General features: G+C 39.0%; 1 long non-coding RNA gene across 1 annotated transcript; it reads left to right on the top strand.

The window, feature by feature from the left end:
* The first annotated feature begins 1,133 nt into the window (after positions 1–1,133).
* Positions 1,134–5,469, top strand: LOC308191956. Its single transcript, XR_013948417.1, has 2 exons — positions 1,134–3,206; positions 4,501–5,469. It is a non-coding gene; the product is annotated as an uncharacterized lncRNA (long non-coding RNA).
* The last annotated feature ends 15,690 nt before the right edge of the window (positions 5,470–21,159 follow it).

The following is a 21,159-nucleotide window of genomic DNA, read 5'->3' as shown; positions in this document are numbered from 1 at the left end:
GCATATGATAACTGGATCAGAATCAACCTGGAGAAGGGCTGTGTCTGAAACCAAACAAGCTCCTCCATCGATCCTTCACCTTGGCTGCACAAATAGTAGTGCTGGTCCAGAGAAACTCTCAGAAATGTGTGGTGGGTAGCAGGGGCAGACAGCAGACACTTCAGCCAACTGCATAATCAGGAAACTGCTGCCTTGGCTTCCTCTTCTGCAAAAGCATGCAGTGCAATGTCTGAGCTCATGGTAACCAGAGAAGAAAAGACCACACAATGCAGGGCATACTTTAGAGTCTGCAAATTTTGTTGCTTCTCATGAAGTCATGCTGGCACCACCAGCTCAAGGCTTTAGACCCTGCTTACCCTGTCCAGGGTGATCACAGGCCAGCGGCATACCCATGAGGACATGATGGTGCCAGCTTCATTGCATCTGGTTCTTAGAAGGATAGCACTTATGAGTCCAGTCTGGATATCTCTACCTTCTGCTCCCCACTCCTTGAAGCTTTGGGGTTAGTAGGAACTGAACCAGATGGGATCTCTCTCCTTCCCAAGCACATGTGTGGCAATGCCCATTACAGTCTGAGGAACAACAGCACACCCAGAAGGATTAGACCATTGCCTACCAACTGCTTTTCCTTGGATATTTTTCCCCAGCAACTGGTATTGCAAAAGTCCTATTTTACACAAATTCAGCCTGTTATTGCTGCACATTCTTGGCACTCGTTGTAATGAGATGGAGTCATAATGGGGTAAGCTGTGAACTTGCAGCAATAATAATAATAATACAGAAAACAGTCTATTTTTAATGTCCCCATATTTACTTCCTTTGTTCAATGGGGCTGTTAGTTTAAAGAAAGGAAATTAAACCACAAGTGCTACAGCAGGCTGAAACAATTTTAAAAGGCCGAACACAGAATGACAACACAATAATAATGACAGTGCAATAATGTACATTTATAAGATGGCTTTCATCCAAAGCTCTCAAAGTGCTTGACAAACTTTGTAGGCACAAAACAAAGTGAAGGCCATGTGTTTTCAGGACTAAGGTACAGGTGGGTTGTCATGGATTTCTAGATATTTTGTAACATTGATTCCTTTATTGCTTAAAGACTGCTGGATGTTGTAAAAGTAAGAGGATGATTGAACATTGTGACAAAATTTATGTGATTTTAGGAACTAGAGAGGAAGGCTAAGGCTTTTAGGGATGGACATTTCCTATTTATTTATAAAGGGCTGAGGGCTCTGTGATTTGACAGAAAAAGGCAACCCCAAATTCCTCATCTTGGAGTTGGATCTAGATGATTTCAGGCTGAAATCAACAATAAAACACTTAGCAGTGAAGGTAATTAACCATCAAATAAGCTTACCCAGAAATATGAGCGGACTTTCTGTTGCTTGAAGTGCTTAAATCAGAACTGTAAATGGCTTGAAATGGTTCATTGTAGCTTAGAAAAGTTATAGGCTAAATGCAAGAATAAAATTATAAGGTATGTCTTCAGGAGAGGTTCAGACAAGATGATTGTAAAGGTCCCTTCTGGCCCTAAAAATCTATGAATATATGAATCTACTTATTTATTTATTTCCAGGAAAACTGGAGAAGGGGAGCAGTGGGGATACCAAAGATATATTCGTGTAAAGGGGTTAAAAGTAAGGCTGTTTTTTCTGCTCTGATATTTTGACAGGACTGATTTAATTCTGTACATATGCTTGATAGTAATAGTAGTAATAGTAATAATGTTTTGTTTCTCACTGTTGTCTGTTCTACTACCCCTTCTCTCTCTCTCTTTTTTTTTTCTTTTTAGTTCAATGGTTTCTTCGAACACCTGGAGCTTTTCATCTGGCTATAGTTTAATGTTATTTCTGTGCATATGTATCAAACCAAGGTAATCAAACCCTCCTTTTCAAATGATGTCTATTTTTGCATCCTAGTGTTCTTTCAGTGGGAGGCAGCTTACCTAAAGAAAGAATTGTCTTGATTTTTTATACTTGTGATGTATATTTACATTTAATAATGCAATTTCAAAAATATGTTAAAATAGATGCATGTTTGGATCTATTTGTATATGAGAGCAGAACTTTAATTCAGTATTAAAATTATTATTTGTTCTCTGTTTGTGAGATTCTGTCACAGCCAGACAGAATGCTTTCAAGGCCATCTTGAATCCTTGAAGCAGTGTAACCCTTGTGATAATGAAACCTATTTAAGGGAGAGGCAGTTTAGTTAAGACCTAGTACTGTGCTAATCTTGTTGTACAAATGCATATAAATTTGTTGGGTCTGGTAGAGAGGGTCCAAAGGAAATTTTATCCTGTACAAGACCATGGGTTGGTGCAGTTAATAAAAATTCCCAGAGCATCTTTGTGACCGCTCATTCTTTCTGCCAAACTCTAGCTCCAGGAAACACTAAACTGTTCTAAGTCCAGGGTGATGTTATCCTATTTTCTCCCTACTCTTCTATGCATACCTTCATTCAAAATAAAATAAAAATAAAAAATAAAAATAAAAGACAGTGAACAAGTGTCATTTGTTGATAAAAGCCCAAAAGAAAAAAATACACTTCTTTACTAGGAATAGTTTTCAGCCAGACCACCTACCCCTACAGCTGGATTAGCTGACTCAAGGTGGGAGGGAACCTACCACTGGGCAATCAGAATAGAACCACAGAAACCTGTGTTTAAGGATAAATCTACACTAATAAATAGGTAGAGCTATTCACAGTTTTTTTCTGGAGCCAAATGACATAACACTGCTTGTACCTGTGCAACTGAATTTTCTTACCACACCAAAATAGAATATTTTACTGGTGTAAGTCCTTCTTTCATGCTAACCCTGAACCACGAGCATATAAGGAGTCAGCTGATTTATTCAGATCAAAACTATAACACCTGAGTACCAGTGCAGGTGATAAGGGATAAAGGATGGAGACCCATGCCTGTACACAGCTCAGTTTATTTTTCTTAGTATACATATATATATATACAGCCAACTGCTCACCATGGGCTTTGTCTGTGTCAGTACCCAAACCAGTACCAGTGCTCAGGAGCAAACACTGGAATCTGGCAGTCTCTGCTACCAGTCAGATGGCTCCTGGCACATTGTTGGTCCAGGCTAGCTAGTGTTGTCCCAGACGTTTCCCATGCACAGCTCAGGAGCCAGCATGGACCAGGCACTGTCCCTGCTAGGCAAGCTGGAAATTGGTATTTTATTCTGGAGGTAAGGTTGTTTAATATATATATTAAAAAAAAAAGGGGGGGGGGGGGAGCAGACTGTTCCAGCTGGCCTCAGGGTTAGGGAAAGGATCCTAACACTGCTTAGCTTGCTAGTACAGATGTAGCCAAAGTGTCTAGGAGGACATTTGTCTCGGTCCCATTTCTGCAAGGTTGCCTGGCAGTACACATACAAGTTACATACAAGTTTTCCTCTGCTGTAGCTAAGCAGTGCTGGGCTAAACCACCAAGTTTTATTGATCCAAGGATGAAGAAAGAGCTAAGCCTTCAATATGAACGCATAAAACAGTTTAAGAGAGAGAGAGAGAAAAATGCTGTGGAGAAACAGAGCACTGTCCCTGCTGCTGCCAGCAGGATTGGTGGGGACAGCAACCACTGTTTTTTTTGTGAAATACTCTAAGTACACAGGATCTCACCACTTAAGTATCCACAGGAGACGGTTCATCTTTCCTTTGCATTGACACAGTCAGTTAGCAGCAAAACCTTGTTCATATTTTTGCCTACTATAGCTGCATGTGAATAGGTAGCATCCATTAGCTCTAATCCTCCTCCCTTTATGCTCCAAGATTTTCTTTCTACACAGACTCATTCTGAGGATTTGGCCCCATCTTTTTATGCCTATTGCCACCAGAATGAGAGAGCATAGGGAAAGAGTTCAGGTGAGAGAAATTAAGGCAAGAGGTGGGGAGATTTCTTCATAAGTTTTCTTCTCTCTTTAATTAAATACAGGCTGCTGTTTTCTTTTGAGTTTGATATATAGTATTCATTTTTAAATGATAATTAAAGATTCTACTTATCATTTTGTCTCACAGAAGGCTTGCAATGAGTTGTTCCACAGCCTGAGGCTAAAGCTAGCCCAGATATTAGCTGAACCAAACAGCGCTGGCATCACAAGCCAGTCTGCACCCCTGCAATTTTTAAAAGAAAGTTAGATTAATGCCAAAGGATGAAAGTTAGGAAAGCATCTGACTACAGGAAAACAGAGATTTCAGAGGGGGAGAGAGCCAAATACCTATATTTAGCCATCTACCACAGGACCTAAGATGGGCTTATGTTCTGGGCTCTGAGGAAATAGTTCTGTGGTTTATTCAACTTTCCTACTGTACATCATTACATGACCTTGACTCCACAGGTAAAGGCAAGAAGAAAGTCTTGTATTCAGAGCACTACTTCATAGACCTCCTTTTGCTCTTGCATCTGGCTTTCATCTTTAGCTCTACAGGGAAATAGGTCCTGGCTGCCTGAATAAACATTGTATTTAATTCTTCTTTTGGGCACAGGCTCCACAGCAATTACAGAAGTTCATTTCAGGCACCATAGAAAGCTGTTTTGTGCAGCCAAGGTAGCAAGTTTGTAACTCGAAGAGCCAGCGAGGAGGCCTGTTGCTGAGGGAAACCATCACTAAGCAGCCTGACAGGAGCAGAGGGATGTCACTGGTGTGCAATGTTGCAGACCCTCCAGCTCAAAGAGACAGCGCGGCACTGTAATATGTCAAGTGCATCACTGAGTTTCAGCTCAGTGGAGAGGGCAACACATGCACCTGGGAACTGGAAAACATCTGCTGGAGGAAGTCACTTGAAAAATAACCTTGCAATGGCTTGGGAGAAACATCTGTGCAGCAAATGACATACCAGCAGTAATGGAAGGATGGAGAGACAGAAGTTGAAGAAAGTACCTTGTGTTGATGATACAGGGAGCTGGTGACAGGACAAGGGGAATTTAGGTCAGCAAAAACTTATTTGACTATACAGCTTTTATGCGTGAGAGCTGATGCAGCAGCTGTCTAATGGAAGGAACTGTGTAGCCTCTATTGTTGGCACATGTGAATAGAGGGATCCAAACTTTCCACCTTTCCCTCATTCTCCACTCTGAAACTATTTCTGTGTTTTATTGTTTACTCTCTATGAGTTTTTCCACAAACTCTTCCTACTCCGTACATAAAGAACAGCAATGTGAGGAGGGTGTGACTGCGCTAAACCCGATGAATCTTGAATCCTTTCAAGGGATGTGAAACCTAAGGCACAGAATGATATATTTCACCCAGAACAAAGCTAGTTGATATTCAGGATAGGAGAAAAAGACTCCTAAACCCATCTCCCAAACCCCTCATGTCTTAACATTGACTTTTATTTTATCCATTATTTTGGACAATTCTGTTATTCAGGCAGAGCAAAGATTCTAATGAACCATCTTCTTACAAGACGCATTCACTCTGGGAAGCACTGGGTGAAATTCCCCAGGCTACATATTTCAAGAAGTCAGACTAGGTGGTTACTATTGTCTGCATGTGTTGGGAGTTTTGAAGAACAGGAAACTATTTTAATTCTCTGCATTGTTATAAGTCAAAATCACGAGAGGGATTGTGTGAACAATTTAACAATGTGAGGGTCAATACTCAGAAATGTACCCAGGACATGTTCAGTTCAGTTTAAATGTAGTCAGACCAAAGAGTTATGCTCGCATGCACCTGCAGTTGAAGTTGTCGACAGCAGCTAGTGCATTTCTGGTCAGCTTCCAAATCCAGCTGGGGAAGGCTCAAAGTATGCATGCCCCAGTGCAAACAGGTGAAGCAGTAGGTCAACATCTCAAATTTGCAAGTGAAACTGAAATGTGAATGACAGTTTGCTGGCTATGGTACATACCAGTCCTTACTGTTTCATAAGCATGCATGGTGAACAGAGCTGTTACATAAATAGTTTGCCCAGATTTGCACAGAAACTTAATAGAAAAAAAAAAATGGGGACAAGATTGACAAATCGTTAATGATTCTTTTCAAACCACTCTACCTTGCACCTATGAGATTAAAGGCATTAACTCCACAAGGGTGTTGTGATATGCCTTTTGAGAAGTGACCTGACACTACAGCAAGTTTCTGATAGGCCTGGAGAAGGAAACCTATGCAAGGATTTGGAGTCAAAAGGATTAATTGGTACAGATCTAAAGACAGTGACAAGATATAACACTGAGTAAGGAGAATAGGTCTGAATTACGTCAAGTGTTACAAATGTGAAGGAGAAACCAAATGTAATTTAGGCAATATAGGTAGGTAATAGTAGGATTTGGAAATGCTAGAGGCTTGGAGGTATAACTGAACTAATATTCTGTACTCACTGTGTATATTACCCAGGCATCTGCTCTTAGACAGATTTGGAGAAAGAATCTTGGATTAGACAAATCTCTAATTATGTGTTGATATGTATTTTTATTGAAAATGGCAGACCAACTGCCCCATTCATCTGAACTCTTTCATGCCAGAATTTATACAAACATTGATAAGTGCCTTTTGATCATCTTCTAGTGGGCAATCAGAAGACAAAGAAAGTGAGATACTGGGAACTGGAGACAGAGAAAACTTAATTAGCTGCACATTAATTTTGAAAACATAACGTTTCTACAAGTGAACAGATGCAATACTCTTAAGGAGAGATCTTTAACCTTCAGAAGAAGGACCTGAATTCAATGGAGAGGAAAAACAGGACAGAAGGAACAAAACAGAATTAACAGGCTTCAGAAGACTTCTGTCACTCATCACAGTGATGAGAAAAGGAGACTAAAGTCAAGAAGTCAAAAGCCCTAGGCACTTTTTTACTAATTTTCCGTCTGATTTCTTCCTTCTTGACCAACTCATTATGGATGAACTGATCTTAACAGCTCACCAGGTTATCAGCATCAAAGAAATGCTGTGCAAAATGCAGCCATTTGATTTACGTCACACACCTGTGATCTTACTATTTGAAAAATAATAAAATGACACTGCCATAATCAACCTTTTTCAGTTCACTGTTCCCATAGCAAGTATTTCATGACAGTATGTGAATGATTAATGCCACTTGACAGAGTGGGTGAATACGAGGCAGCATTTGCTCTGTGGTATTGAAAGAATGCATTTGGAATTTGTGCACTGCTCATCTTTGTGGATGTCACTAAGAGCACAGTTTCAATAAAGTCTCTGCTCTTCTACTGTAACTTTACTACCTTCTTATTCCTGTAACTCTCCTTTTCACTTTATTTCCCTCCTTTTCTTCATGAGCCAACTTAGGAGTCTACAGACCTTCCTGGAAGAAGACTATTCACTGGGATCTCTGTGTATGTTCTAATTTTTGTGAGACTGGGAAATTAGGGCTAATCCCCATGTAGCCATTTCTGAAGATATGTCCAACCTCATCATATAATCCACACTCCAGCTCCAAGTCAAGTCATTGAGACTTAATTTTCCTAGGAATATCTTCAAGAGTTTACCTGTACCATTGTGTTGGCTCACCACCTGACTGTCTTCACCATATTCATGTCTATTCACTCCCAGGCTCTCTTTCTTAAGCAAGCCCAATTTTTTCTCCCAGCAGCAAACCCACAGCTAACAAGACAATGCTTTGCACCGTATACTCATAGCACTATGAAATTAACAATAATATGAAATTGCTACACAGGGCTGAAACATATTTCTCTCACTTTTTTGCACACTTTGTACAAATTTTGTGAGTATTGAAAGGATGTTGCAAAGACCCAGGCCAAATGATCTGCAGTATGAGTATGGCTGGCCCACACTGGATGGTCACAGTCTTGACTGCTGTGGGGTGCCTGAGAGGGGACAGTCTCCCTAGTACAGCTGCGAGGATAATATAAAAACACCACAAAATGACCTTGGCTTTGGTCTGATCTTATTGGTAAAGAAAGTGGACATTCTTCCACTGCAACGGATTTCACACGGTTTGCACAGGGAAAAAGGTTTGGGCTTTGCGCAATGAATAGAAGATTTTTACCACATGCCAGCACACTGCCGACGAGGTCTCATCAAAAATGCACCATGACCATGTTTCCCCCTTGATTTCTCTGTAAAGTATGTAGCAACCTGTGTCTACGCCACAGGAAAAGCTGTTTGAACAGATCATCCTGGGGACTTGACACCAAATGCGATACCACACTCGAGAGTCTGTGTAGTACTTTCTGTTTGTGACTCTGTTTATCATACTACAAGTCTTGATTATTCTAATGACACTGGGCCTCTTCAGAAACACATTGTTTATACCCCCAAGGAGTTTGCTGCGCACACAAATATTCTCAATCTACTGTATAAACAAATGTGTTATTCAGCAGACAGCTGCAGTTCTGCTGCTGATAACTGGCAGAGGGGCTGACAGCAACACAGCAAATATTACCACCACTTCCAAGTAGTCTGCAGGCTTGTACACATACTGGATTTGTTCTCTGTCATTTCAGCAGGCTCTGCAGCTTGCATTCGTCTCTGGTTTTGGCAGATTTTTAACTGAAAACCTTAACTCTAGATGCTGAAGCTAACAATTCATTTTGTCCTCTTTGAGCAAATATCTGACCATGGCTTTCAGAAAAGGAGTCAGTTTTCAGACAGCTTTAGTAATACATTGAACACATTTGCTCCTCTATTAGAAAAACACAAGTTGCAGGAATGTATGACTTGCCAAATGGTGGAGGTGTTTTGTCACTAAAATTGAGGCATTGTTGGCATTCCCTACTTCAGTCACCCGTGTTGGTTCACACAAGTGCATTGTTTGGATAATGGTTTCAGAAAGTGACCTTCTAAGGTGTTCAAAGTGTTTGAAGCCTGAATTTCACTTGGAGGGAATGTGTCTATGGAGGCGTAGGGGAAAAGAGGAGAATGAAAGAGAGAAAAAGGAAAGGAACAACAGAAGAGATTCTCCAGTTGAACTAAGTTACATGAGAATGGCTGAAATGACTCAAAATAAAATCATTGAGTTTGACAGGCTAAATAAGGCATAGTTTAAATCATATTCTGGTACACAGAACTAGGAACCAGCAGAGATCATCAAAGGCATCTCAGTGTTGAAATTGATGGGACTTAACAATTGCATACTGGCTTTTGGTTTCTGACCCTGAACATCTGTCTCTCTCTTTCAACTGTCTTGAGAATACTGCAGTTAACTTTCCTTTTATCTTTCATTTGAGCCTGATGGGTGAGGGTTATCCATAAGAATATCAAAGTCAATCAAAATTACAAGAAAGTAGAAAACCCCATTGTGTTTTCCCAGTGATAAAATGAGAGATACAGAGTCACTGTTAAAAAACAAAACCTTTGAGAACTACTGAGTACCTTAGTACCTTCAGGAAAATCCAGTCTTGTTTAGGACTATCCCCACGAACATAAATTACCATAATTCTGTTTTAGTTGTTAGGTTGATACTCCACAATTGGCTATGCTAATCTGTAGAGATCAGCGTTTTGGGGTTTTATCTCTGATCATTATATTTTGTGTGTTTCTGAGTTTTTCCTCCAATATCACCTTTCCTAGATGTAGACTGTAGATCAGTCCCTCTTTAAATGGAAAGATGCCACACAAAAATAGGATGAGCAAAAGGGACAGTAGGTAAATATGTGATTACAAGGAAGGCTGTGTGCATGTGAAAGAAATATAAAGAAATTAAACAATTTATTCAATGGGTCCCAATCCTCTTCTCATTGCAGATTTGCTTCATGTCATGGGAGCCATAAAGGTCATCCTGATTGCTCAGTTAATGTTTTTATGGTCTCCTTAATTTATTTTCTTATATGTGCATCATAAACTTCATAACGGTATTTCATACCTTTCTGGAGTTGTGGTTTGGGGTTATTGGGAGAGCAGACTGTCCCACCATGGCAAGAAGATAGAGTCATTGGTCCCTGTCATGAATGCTGTCAGATATCATTCAAGGCTTCCCCGATATTTAGGTAGGATGGAGGACTAACTAGGATCAGGCCAAGGATGTTTTTTTTTTCTACTACAGAAAGGAGAAACAGGAAAATTCAGAGCTGGGATAGAGAGCTGGGAAAAAGTCCTTGAAGGTAAAATGTTCCTGAAGGGAGGTGATCAGGGGCAGTAGCTGATACTCAACTAGGAGTTGCTTCCCAGCAGAGGCAGCTGCTTTTCCTTGCCAGGGCTCTGCCATACATGAAATAATCAGGCTGATGGACATTTTACAGCCCCAACCAGTCTGCTCTCCTGGGCACCTGTCTGCCTTTGACCAGGTCTAATGCTCATCATGGGAAAAAGAATGCCCAGGGAAGAGCCACCCCATTTTATCATGATTTCTTGTTTTTTGGCAATGCCAGGACACCAGTACTGATGGAGCTGAAAGTGACTGAGCCCTGCTTAGGGTTTAGTCTCAGGGGATTGAGTAGATCCTTTGTGCTTTCTTTTAGGACAAGATTTCAATTAAAATAATAATAATAGTAAAATTATTATAAAAAAAAAAAAAAAAAAAACCACTTTCCTTCAAGGATTTGTTTATAGTTTTACTCCATCTTTGTTTTGTACCTTGACTAGTTAAGCCACTGTCTTCCAATTACAACCTCATAAATTTGAAGGACAGAAGGACATTATTTTAATGTAGTCTGACTCATTCCATACTGCAAGACACAAGGATTTAGCCACTGATTCCTCTATCAGGCCTGCAACTTCTGGTTGAACTAGGGAGTCTCTTTAGGAAAGACATCTAATCTTGATTTAAAGACTTCTTTAAAGACTACTTAACAACTCATCAAGCTTGTCTGGGGTTTCTTCTTTGGTTTATAGAAGTAATGAACCGAGTCCCCCATCCTCCCCTCCTGCAGATACTTCTTAATGGAAAGTAAAAATGCCACAATTACGACACACCATGTGTGGGACATAAAACCTCACTCTCACTCTAGTATCTGTATCGTATTTAATAAAGTACCAACAGAGCAGCAATAATGTACACTGGGAATCAGGCATCATAAATAAAAGGAGGAAAATGTAATAATGGGAAGTTGAAGAAAGATATGAAAGCAGCTGTAAGAACAGAAAGAGACAAGGAAAAAAAAATGAAAAAACCTCACAGCTAGGCATGGAAATAGCACATTTTAAATTTTGTACACTTTTGAATGGTTCTCTCTGAATAGAAGATATACAGACGTGCATGTACATAAACACACACACACGTGCACACACACGACTTGCCAGATCTTACCAGATGATGTAGTTGAGGCTGGCTGAACTTAATTAACTTGGATGAGTGGTTTTAGATTTTAACCTTCCTTGTTTATTTGCTTTCACTGTGCAATGGTAAAGACTTTCAGACATGGAGGGAAGAGGAGGAAGAAAAGGAGGGGTGAAGGGGCTCTTGGAAAAAAAACAATAAGCAGCTCCATGTTTGTCCAGTTGATTGCTTTTAAGGATGCAGAACAATTCATCACCTGCTGTATAACAGCCTGACTCTGATACCGATCTACACCAGCTGAGATTCTGGCCCTTGGAAGTGTTTTCTCTCTGTTTATCTATTTCAAAGATAGTTAATAGCTTCTTTTTGCTACAACCATGTCTGTATTGCTGAAACTTCAGGAGCCTGTTTAGCACTAAATCCACCTGATCTGGTTTGACTGCTATCTAGGAAAACATAATACGTATACACAGGGATATCATGGGTCCTTCATATCTGAGTTTAAGTATATTAGGACCTTTAGCTCCCCTAAGAACTTTTTCACAGTCTCTGACAAGTTACAAAACATATTCAGGGACAAATACAGGTTTTGACATGGTCTCCAACATCGTTTAGGAGGTTGACTCTCAGCCCTGCCACTCCTTTCTTGTTCCAGTCCTTAGATTTCATGTGATCTACACAGCAGGGGATTGCAATAGGGTGGTCTTTACAAGATAGCCAAGGAACTCTTCTCAGTTAGCTAAAGGTTTATGTACTGATGTCTGAGGGTTTCTGTGGAGAAAATAATCTACATTTGAGAAAGATTATCTGGGATTATTTGAGAGGGATATATGGGCAGAGCTTAACATTGACAAAAATAGCTGAGGTCCAAGCTGCAGCCAAGATCGGAGGCAGATTTGGGCTCCCACTTGCCTTCTGAGGGAGCCTCACTGTGCCCCTGCTGCCTGTCAGAAACAGAGCTGGCCTGGCCTGGACCGCAACAAGTCTGGTGATGACTACCAAAGAAAATTAGAGCATAAACAGGAAGCAACAAAGGGCCACAAATGTTTGCCCTTCTGTAATCTCAGACCTTTGTTCTGGCCATTTGCTCCTGACCGAGAATCTCAGCTCCCTGCACCCGAGGAAGGTGGATTAGTCCCTTGCACATAAACATCCTGCCAACTTGCCATGGGGAAAGCTCATTCCTGGCCTCAGTGCTGACAGTCAATGCAGATGAGCAAGAATCACCATGGGTAAGGATTTAACCTGACAGTGAAAAGACTGACAGCCACGCTTAAAAGTGCAGTTCAGCTCTGCAAAGCGACAATGTGAAAATGGCACTTTCTTACTCAGCAGATCCTCTCCCTGTTTCTGATCTGCTGCCTTAGCACTCAAAAATAATAAGAAAATGCAGGAGGAATATTTATTTGTGTCAGTACTGTTCAAACTCTATTCTTCTCTAACTTTCAGGTCAAGTGAGCTGTACATTGAAGTTCTTCATGGCAGTGAAGTCTTTCAGAGCTCAGATTAATGCAAACAGTCCCACCTGACTTCTTAGATGCTGCTGGCAAGGCTACTGTGGAGAATACAGTATGAAATCCTGGGTACAGTATAGGTGGTTTCCACTTGTGGATGGGAAGGAGAGAGGAATGATGGGAACGCAGGGTTTAGTGCCTACATTTTTATGAAGTCAGTTGAGTAGAGGAAAGTGTCTCTGAAGACCCTGAAAAACCTCAAGGCTTCTCAAGTTAACCATGTCTTTGCTAATTAGGGAACCAGTAGAACTCACAAGGCACTTATGTCTGCTCAGGATCTTGTCTTCTTCAGGAAAGTTGGCTAATGAGAAAGAATTGGTCATTTAAAACAAACAAATAAACAAAAAAATGACTGTGATGGTGGTGTCCATCATTTTTAGCATGAGGACCTAGCACTTAGAGGACTCACCTCAGTGAACAACCACAGTCCTGGGCCCTTTTGAACCTGCAGTTGTTTGAGCTTCTACATCTTACACACGAATCCCACCTGCTCTCTGGAATGTAGATATGTTTTACCTTATATTGATTCTTGGATAAGAAGCAGAAACAGTCTCTGGGCTGCAGGTGAAAACACCAGGTGTCCCTTTCCCTTGCCAGATGCTCTAGACAAGGCATGGGGCAGGTTCCCTCTTGCCTGATGTCTATCTGGTCCCATGATCTTACATTCCTGAATGTACACTCACACAGAGTGCCCTATAGCATGGTGGTTACAACGTCCTCTTGGGATGCACATGTTGCTGGTTTGCAACCATTCAGACTAAGGTGAGCCTGATGCCCAGGTCTCTTCCTTCTTCGGTGCATGCTGTAAAATATTATGTTATAGTGGAAAATGTGGGTGGCCCCTTCATTATGAAGAAAGGACCATGTTTGAAGAACGGGGTAGTTGGTGCTTATGCTGTCCAAGGGGGCTTGAATCATGATGAGGTCTGAGAGATTTGCTTGATTTCTTTTTTTCTTCTTCTTCTTCTTTTTTTTTTTTTTCCTCTCTCTCTCTATTTTTTTTTTTTTCCACAGAATAAACACTCTGACCTCATTTGCTCAGGTGAATGTTGACAGTAGTATTAACGGTTCTAAAAGTCTGTGACCTGGATTTCTGCCAGCTGCCTGGTAGGTTTAAGTCCTAGCTTCAGAACGTCCTGAGTCCATACATTCTTACCTTTTGCTACCTGTAAAATGAGAACGTCAGCCTTGGAAAGCTGGATAGACAGCATGAGTGAAGTTTCTTTCATAAAGGAGTATTTCTAAAAACCTGTGCTGTTCTATACAGGTTTTCTTATTACCCCCAAAATATTTGTTCTTGACAAAGCAAAAAAAAAAAAAAAAAGAAAAAAAAAAAAAGAAAAAAAAAAAAAAAGGAAATTCCCCTTCACAAAGACTAAACAGCAAAAGACACATTTTTTGCATTAATTGGTTTGCAGTCCAGTAGATATCCAGTGATGGATATTTGACTCTCACGGGGTCTCTAGCTGTATTAACTCTTTCATGTCTTTCATGGATTCAGGAAGAGAATTGCAATAAAATGCAATAAAATGTTATTGATTCAACCACCATTTTTTCCTGATCAGAATTTCAGCAGTCCGATGTCATATGAACCAAACACGTTAGATACCCCAACACTAAGCCTCTTTTCCCAAAATACAGCTTGATTTTAGCTCGTGAGGTGCTTGCAGGGTAATATTAGCCAGCTGTCACTGGAGAATCAGTTGATATTAATGGTAAATGGCATGTCTATTCAGTGAGCTGAGCTCATCCTTGCAAAATCAGATGGACTTTATTTCAAATATAAAAAGGAAATCAGAAGAAGCCAAGTGAAAAGGCAAAACTGCTGCTGACTTGAACAATCCAGGAATTCATCTCCTGAATGCAGTCCATAATGAGTTCAAGGAAGCCACAGAACAAGACTGGGTCTGCCAAAGGTTTCCTCATTGCTAGTATCCAGTAATTTATTGAACTTCAGTCCTTGCCTCCTTAAGCTCCAAGTCTGAGCATCCTAGTCTATGGCTTTAGCAATAACTAAAATCCTGGCTGGCAATAACATTTGGTCTGTGGCTTGACAGTCAAAATGCATTCTGCATCCTGCCAGACTAGTTTTTCCCATGTGCTTCAGGGTAGCAAACATTAGGCCTGCAATGCATAACTTAAAGTCTACGAATAGACCTGTAGACTTCAGTAGGAGTACAAATGTGTTTACACACCTTAGCGATTCACTCATTAATACACAAAACCCATATTATATTTCTGTCAAAAAGAAATTTGAAGTTCACTTTCCAAAAGCCAAAGGCCTGTGCATTTACCAAGAACAACATTTAGCTTTCCCAGGCTCAATTCCTTGGGGCCAGAGAACTTTTATAAAGGAGGAAAATCACCCCAATTGGGTTTTTCTTGTACCACAAGGATGAAAGCAAAAATTCATTAGATAAAAAGAATGTCTACATTTATTGTTAAATATTGGAAGTGTAATTTAAATGAGAAAGCCAAGTTGAATGTAAAGCAATTACTGACACTTAATATTAGTCGGACTAATAAAGCAGCAATTAAACCTCATTATACAACCATAAAATTGATGTGTAATAGATTGATTGCACCAAATGCTCATGCCAATGTTTGATGGCATATTATAGGCAAGGTGAACTTGTTCATTTAATTGGCAGATCAAAATAATTTCCTGCAATAGGTTTAACGTTATTGAATTTCTTTGCTTCAAATGACATCGGTGACAATGCAAATAAATAAACAGAATGAAAGAAGAGGGAAAAAAGCTTATAGACCAGCTTGCTCTATGGCAAATACTCACTATTCCATAGTATAATATTCCTTTTCCCAGGAGATCTACGGTTATTTGAGAATCTTCTTGCCAGCAGCATAATTTGGATCTTGCACAGCAGTGCTGCTTCATTGTTCACTCCTTGAATTGAATGTGAGGAGCTGAAGGAAGCCTAGATGCAAATGTTTCACTGCATGTTTACAGCTGACACAGAATTCAGCACCTTGGAGTATATTAAGTTCAATGATTAAAAGAAATTGCTGTTGGAAACCTACAGGGTAAGCAGCAAGGGGAACATTAATAAAAATCTTTTAAACTCTTCCAATATCATATGTGAACCTTTTTATTTTGGCAATAGATTCAGAACTAATCTTTATATTTAACAATTTTCTAAGGGTCCAGTGTACCAGCTTCACTCACTTTTTTATTATAAATGATTATTGGTTCATGTACATATAAATAAAAGGTTCGATTTGTTGATGGTTATAGAGCAGAATATTTGCTGAAGACAAAATTTTAGGCTTTAGTTCTTACAGCTTTTCATATCACTCACCTCAGTAAAGTCATACAATGCCTCTTTATCCTTAGCTACCCAGTTTTCTCTTTCAAAGCGGCATTACTAAATCTGAGCCATCATGCAGCAATGAAGCTAAATGAATGATTATATTCTCTGCTCCTGCAACATCCACATTGGTCAGGAGAGCTTTACCTTTCTATATGGACCAATATTTCTATATTGGCCTTTCTATATGGACCAACATTTCTATATTGGCAACCAAAGGACTTAAACTTTATCACCTCCATGTCAGAGGAACCCTCTGTGAGGAAAAAAACTGTTTGAAAGGCAAAGTTACTCTGAGTTACCCCCAGGAATCGGTGACTAAGTAGGATTTTAAATTCTGATCTCTAGAGCTAACCAGAAAATAATATGCGGGTTTGGTAAGGGAGAAAATAAATTTTAAAAATGCTGAGAGCACTAAGGTCAACAGGAAAAAATGCTTTTGAGGTCAGGACTTCCTAAGGGATTTTAGAAAATTTTACTTATTAAAGTCCAGGCATGGAAGCAAAGGAGATGTGGGCTATTGCCCATCCCTCATATTAGTATATGGTTTAGCTAGTAACTTCCTTTCTAATCCTCAAAAATTCACAGCCCAAAATCATAGAATCAGGAAATGTAACATTTTTATCAGACTTTGAGCTTCCAACTAATTCTGTGGGATATTCATCCCTTGCAGAGTCCTGTTGTTCTTGAGAACCTTTCTCTTTTCCTGGCCTGTGATGTGCTTTGGTTCATGCTGATCAGCTGCAGTTTGAACTTATTTCTATGTTCCAACAGAGCAGTGACCTTAGGTCAGATTCATTACTCCCTTATACTACAGAGTTGAAGCTCCTTATTTTGAAATTCCTGGAGTTTGTCTCACATAGCCCTCTGCTCACACACACAACTTCACGACACGAGCACATCACTGGAGTAAAAACAGAAGAACACAGTGGGGAAATGAAATACTGCTTAAACTTATAAGACTTTATCTGGTCTCACTTAATCATTTCCATTGTACAACATGTAAAATAATTTTATACAATGAAGAAAATCCTGAATATACATATTTACACTCCATTTTTTCAATACAGAAATATTAAAGTAATAACAATAAATGCTTGATATAGCCTTAACAAAACGTGGTATCTAAAACCTTTGGAAGTATGCTGTTGGAGAGGGGCACATATCTCCATCTAGGCAGCACACATTCTACTGCTCTAAGAAGAGATTTTAAAAAGTAGGACCCAGAATTTCAGTACATATTTGGGTTACCTAGTCTATGAATTGCTTTTAGAAATGTTGTACACCTCATTTAAATGGAACTGTTGAAAAATTATCTCTTTCAGAAATCAGTCCTCATTTATTGTCTGAATATTAACTTAAGAGCTTGATTTTTGCACCTAGACTTGTAAATCTTAATCCACATTTTGTGAAATGCCCTTTAGATTACAGCTTGAGAAATTAAAGTATATCTCTTTCTAATATCAGTTTTCCTGTACAATATTTTTATACACCACCCTCAATGTTAAAAGTAAAATGCAAAATATTGATAAAGACATTTTCTAAATACTATCAGAATTATCCAGGATTTTAGTCCTCCTTCTGAGTAGCTCCCTCCAAAAGATGTTGCTGTATTTTCAAAATCAATAAGGTCACCCCAGCTAGTATGTGTTTTGGATCCTGAATGGCTTTTCCCTTTTTGTATTCAGCACCTTGTTCACACTTCTGCTTGCTCTTTCTTTATCAGTCTCCCCAGTGTAAGTCAGTGCTGTTTTTATGGGAAATCTTTCATTGGGTTTATTTAGTCTAAAATGGATTAAAAAAATGTGCAGAAACATGACAACAGTCTTTGAAGACATGAAAAGATTGCTGCAGAGGATGGAAATGAACAGTTCTCTATATTTTGTTGGGCAGGGAGAACTAAGAAGCCTAAAACATAGCTATGGAGCTTTGGGAAAGGTCTCGAAAACTGTGCTAACTGCAGTCAGCACTAAGGCCTGAAACAGGATGTCCTAAGAGACTGTTGAAGCTTAACAAACTTTTACAAATGGCTAACAGGCTGATAACAGAAATGCTTAGAGGTTTTCCCCACCACAGGATTCAATATGGCTTCTTATTTGAAGAAGATTTGGATGGGAGGCTACTGGTGATTTGGTTAAAGTCAGAGAACGGAGAAATGTTTTAAGGCACTTCTCTGAGGAAATTGATTTTGAGACAGAATCAAAATTATTTCCAAATGAATTTTCAATGAGGAGAAAAAAAGTAGTTCAGCAAATTGTAATAAAATTTGAAAACTTGTCATCATATTTGTTAAGGCGTTCAGTATTGATTTGATGTTAAAAGAGCTATAAGTGCACTGAATAGCTCTCCATCATGCTCTGCTCCCTGTTTGATTTGAGGAGTCAAACCTAGCTTAGACTTGACAGCTCTCTATTAGAAGTCTGAGGTCAATTGAGATGACTTCTCTCCTAAAATATCCAGCAGAATCCCTTTGCGATACTTACAGCCCCATCTCTTTAGCTGGTGAAAGACAGCCACGCTCTATTACCATCCATAGGGATACACTGATTTATCCCAGCTGTGTTCCCATAAAATGCATGCATGTGAATGCAAACACACATACGCATTCAGCTGATGCCTGTGTTGCCGCAGGGAGATGAAAGAAGGAAAGTGGTGACTGCTGTTTCAGTGTGGGTCCTCTCTATAAACAGTAGCTGCAGCCTTACATGCCTTAATCCCTCCCTCCACAGTGGCAAGAGACAGCCAGGTTTTCCAGGATGGTGTCACTGGCCAAAGTAGGATGTGGAACATGGGGAGCATCCATATACACTGCCATTTTTCACACAGCTGATTTTGAATTATCTGATACCAGCAACTAAAATAGCTTGATTATTGGCTAAGGTGGCCCAAGGATTTATGGCAACTTACATGCTCCTGGTAGCTGATATGATGCTAGACAGGAAGGACCAAGTTGTCTTGAACACGAGTTATAACAGTGTCAGACTCTCTAGGTTGTTTTGTACTGAAAATCAGTTCAATGACCTCAGTGTGATTGAAATGAAAGAGGACATTTCAGCCTGTGTTAACAAAACACGGTGGAGGCATTTTGAATAAATTTGTAAGCAGCGTATAGCTTTGCTGGAAGATCTCCAAAGAGAGAAAGCTATATTAGTCCAGCCAAGATGTAAGGCAGTCACAGCTAAGTGATTTGACATCCTCTTTGGAGATGCAGAAACACAGCCTTGTAGCATTCCCAAGATGGAGAAACTGAGCTGATCTGTTTTTCTAAAGCTAGTCGAGATACTTTGATCACCCAGAACATTTTTTCACTGCTGCAGACATATAAAAAATTGCACATGAACAGGGCAAGAAAGAAACAGACAAGAATCAGTGGAAACAACAGCAAAACTAACCGTATGTCTTTTTTGCCTACAACAATAACAGATTTTAATGTACCATTAATTATGTGCCTAGGCAAGCTAAAGTCATTGAGTAGTGGCAACTGAAAACACAAATGCAAGTCCAGGTCTGATTATACTTATATGCATTTATAACAATATGGAGCAGTTTTGATCTCAATTTCATTGACACATGAAAAATTATTTTTAGGAATATTATTGCATTTGCATGTGCAATTGCACTCACTGATTATCCGGTACATAAAAATCTTTGACACTTCTTATTGATAAATATATATATATATTCTTTTTTTTCTGAGAAAAATCTTCTTTGTGTAAAATGAAGTTTAAGTGAAGTATTTTTCTAATTGTTTTGTATGCAGATAGATAAGATTTTTCTCCCTTTTTTTTTCTTTTTTTTTTCTGTATTTTGTTTCATCTTGCTTTGCAAAATGGAGAATAAATAGAAATGAGGGAAAGGAAAAAAATGGAGAAAACAGTAAAAAGTCACATGCTGTTTTTATTTAAAATTTCAAATTTTCAGATAGCTTTAGAAAATAATTCAAAATTATGTCAATGATAAAATGTTACAAAGTCATTAAATGTATGCTTTTAAATCAATTCTACTTGTAGGATTACTAAAAGAAAATTTTGGTGCCTCAAGGGACACCATACTAGCAGTATTTGAGGACTATCTGGAAATATGAAACAAGTAGACGTGTCCTGAACTGAATACTTTCCTATAAGATTTCCAGCCTAGGGCAGCATTCCTTGAAGGATATACATATATCTGTTTAACTATACACATGATGCTTCATCCCACTGAAACCAATGGGAACATTCACTGTTCATCAAGTTAAGCATTTACATAAATAAATTTGGGGTTATTCAAACCAAACTTCTAAGCTTTTTACATTCACTTGGCATCAATTATTACCCAGACAAATCATATGGACTGTATTCTTTCCTTTTTTTTTTTTTTTTTTTTTTTTATAATTTATAAATGTAACTTTACAGTGGGTTTTTCTTTTCAGCTGCATCCTTTTTACCTCACTGAGAACAGATTCCTTATTAAAGCTGGTCTAAAAGAAAAAAAAAAGAAAGCCAGAAAACGCCTGGAACAAAGTAACTGTAACTGTAAAATGTCCTTAAAGGCCAATTAGAAATTGCAATACTGGGAATTTTATTACAACTAACTCCTCCTTAATTATCAATCAATGGATTCTGTTGGAAAAAAAAAATCTCAAATTCACAGCTGGGAAAATGATGCTAATTATTTTCTGTTAATTAAGACTGTGCTGGGATTCAGTCTTGCCATCCTTCAAATAAAGGATTGACATATCAATGCTAACATAATGCTTAGGGTCTTTTCCAAAGGCTGTATTTCTAATGGTAATAAATTGGTGTCATGTTATTTTAAGTGTCTTTAGCTATTGTGCTATTACCCAACCCTGTTATGTACTGAAATGTATGTATCTGTCTCAGTACTCATAGTGACTTCTAATATGGAAGTTGAATATTCATCATTTTGCATTGTAGCTGTTATATTGTGACAGTGAAGGAATTTCAAATCAGTTGAAAGGGGCAAGGCTAACAAATTTGAATGGCAGTAGGATTCCCCAAATATGATGGAAATTAGAGAGAATAAAGCCCTTGAGTAAAACTTTGAGCACATAATATTCAATGTCAAAGTCCTTATTGACTTTCAGAGAAGAACATTTATAACTGCTTTACAGTAGTCAACCCTCCATTCTCCCTTCCTTGCCTCCTTCCTTGTGGGAATTCCTCAAACAG

The sequence above is a fragment of the Anser brachyrhynchus genome, assembly GCF_964034855.1.
Source record: "Anser brachyrhynchus genome assembly, chromosome: 3".
Taxonomy (NCBI): domain Eukaryota; kingdom Metazoa; phylum Chordata; class Aves; order Anseriformes; family Anatidae; genus Anser; species Anser brachyrhynchus.
The sequence above is the reverse complement of the archived record's forward strand: the minus strand, read 5'-3'. Positions and strand labels throughout refer to the sequence as shown.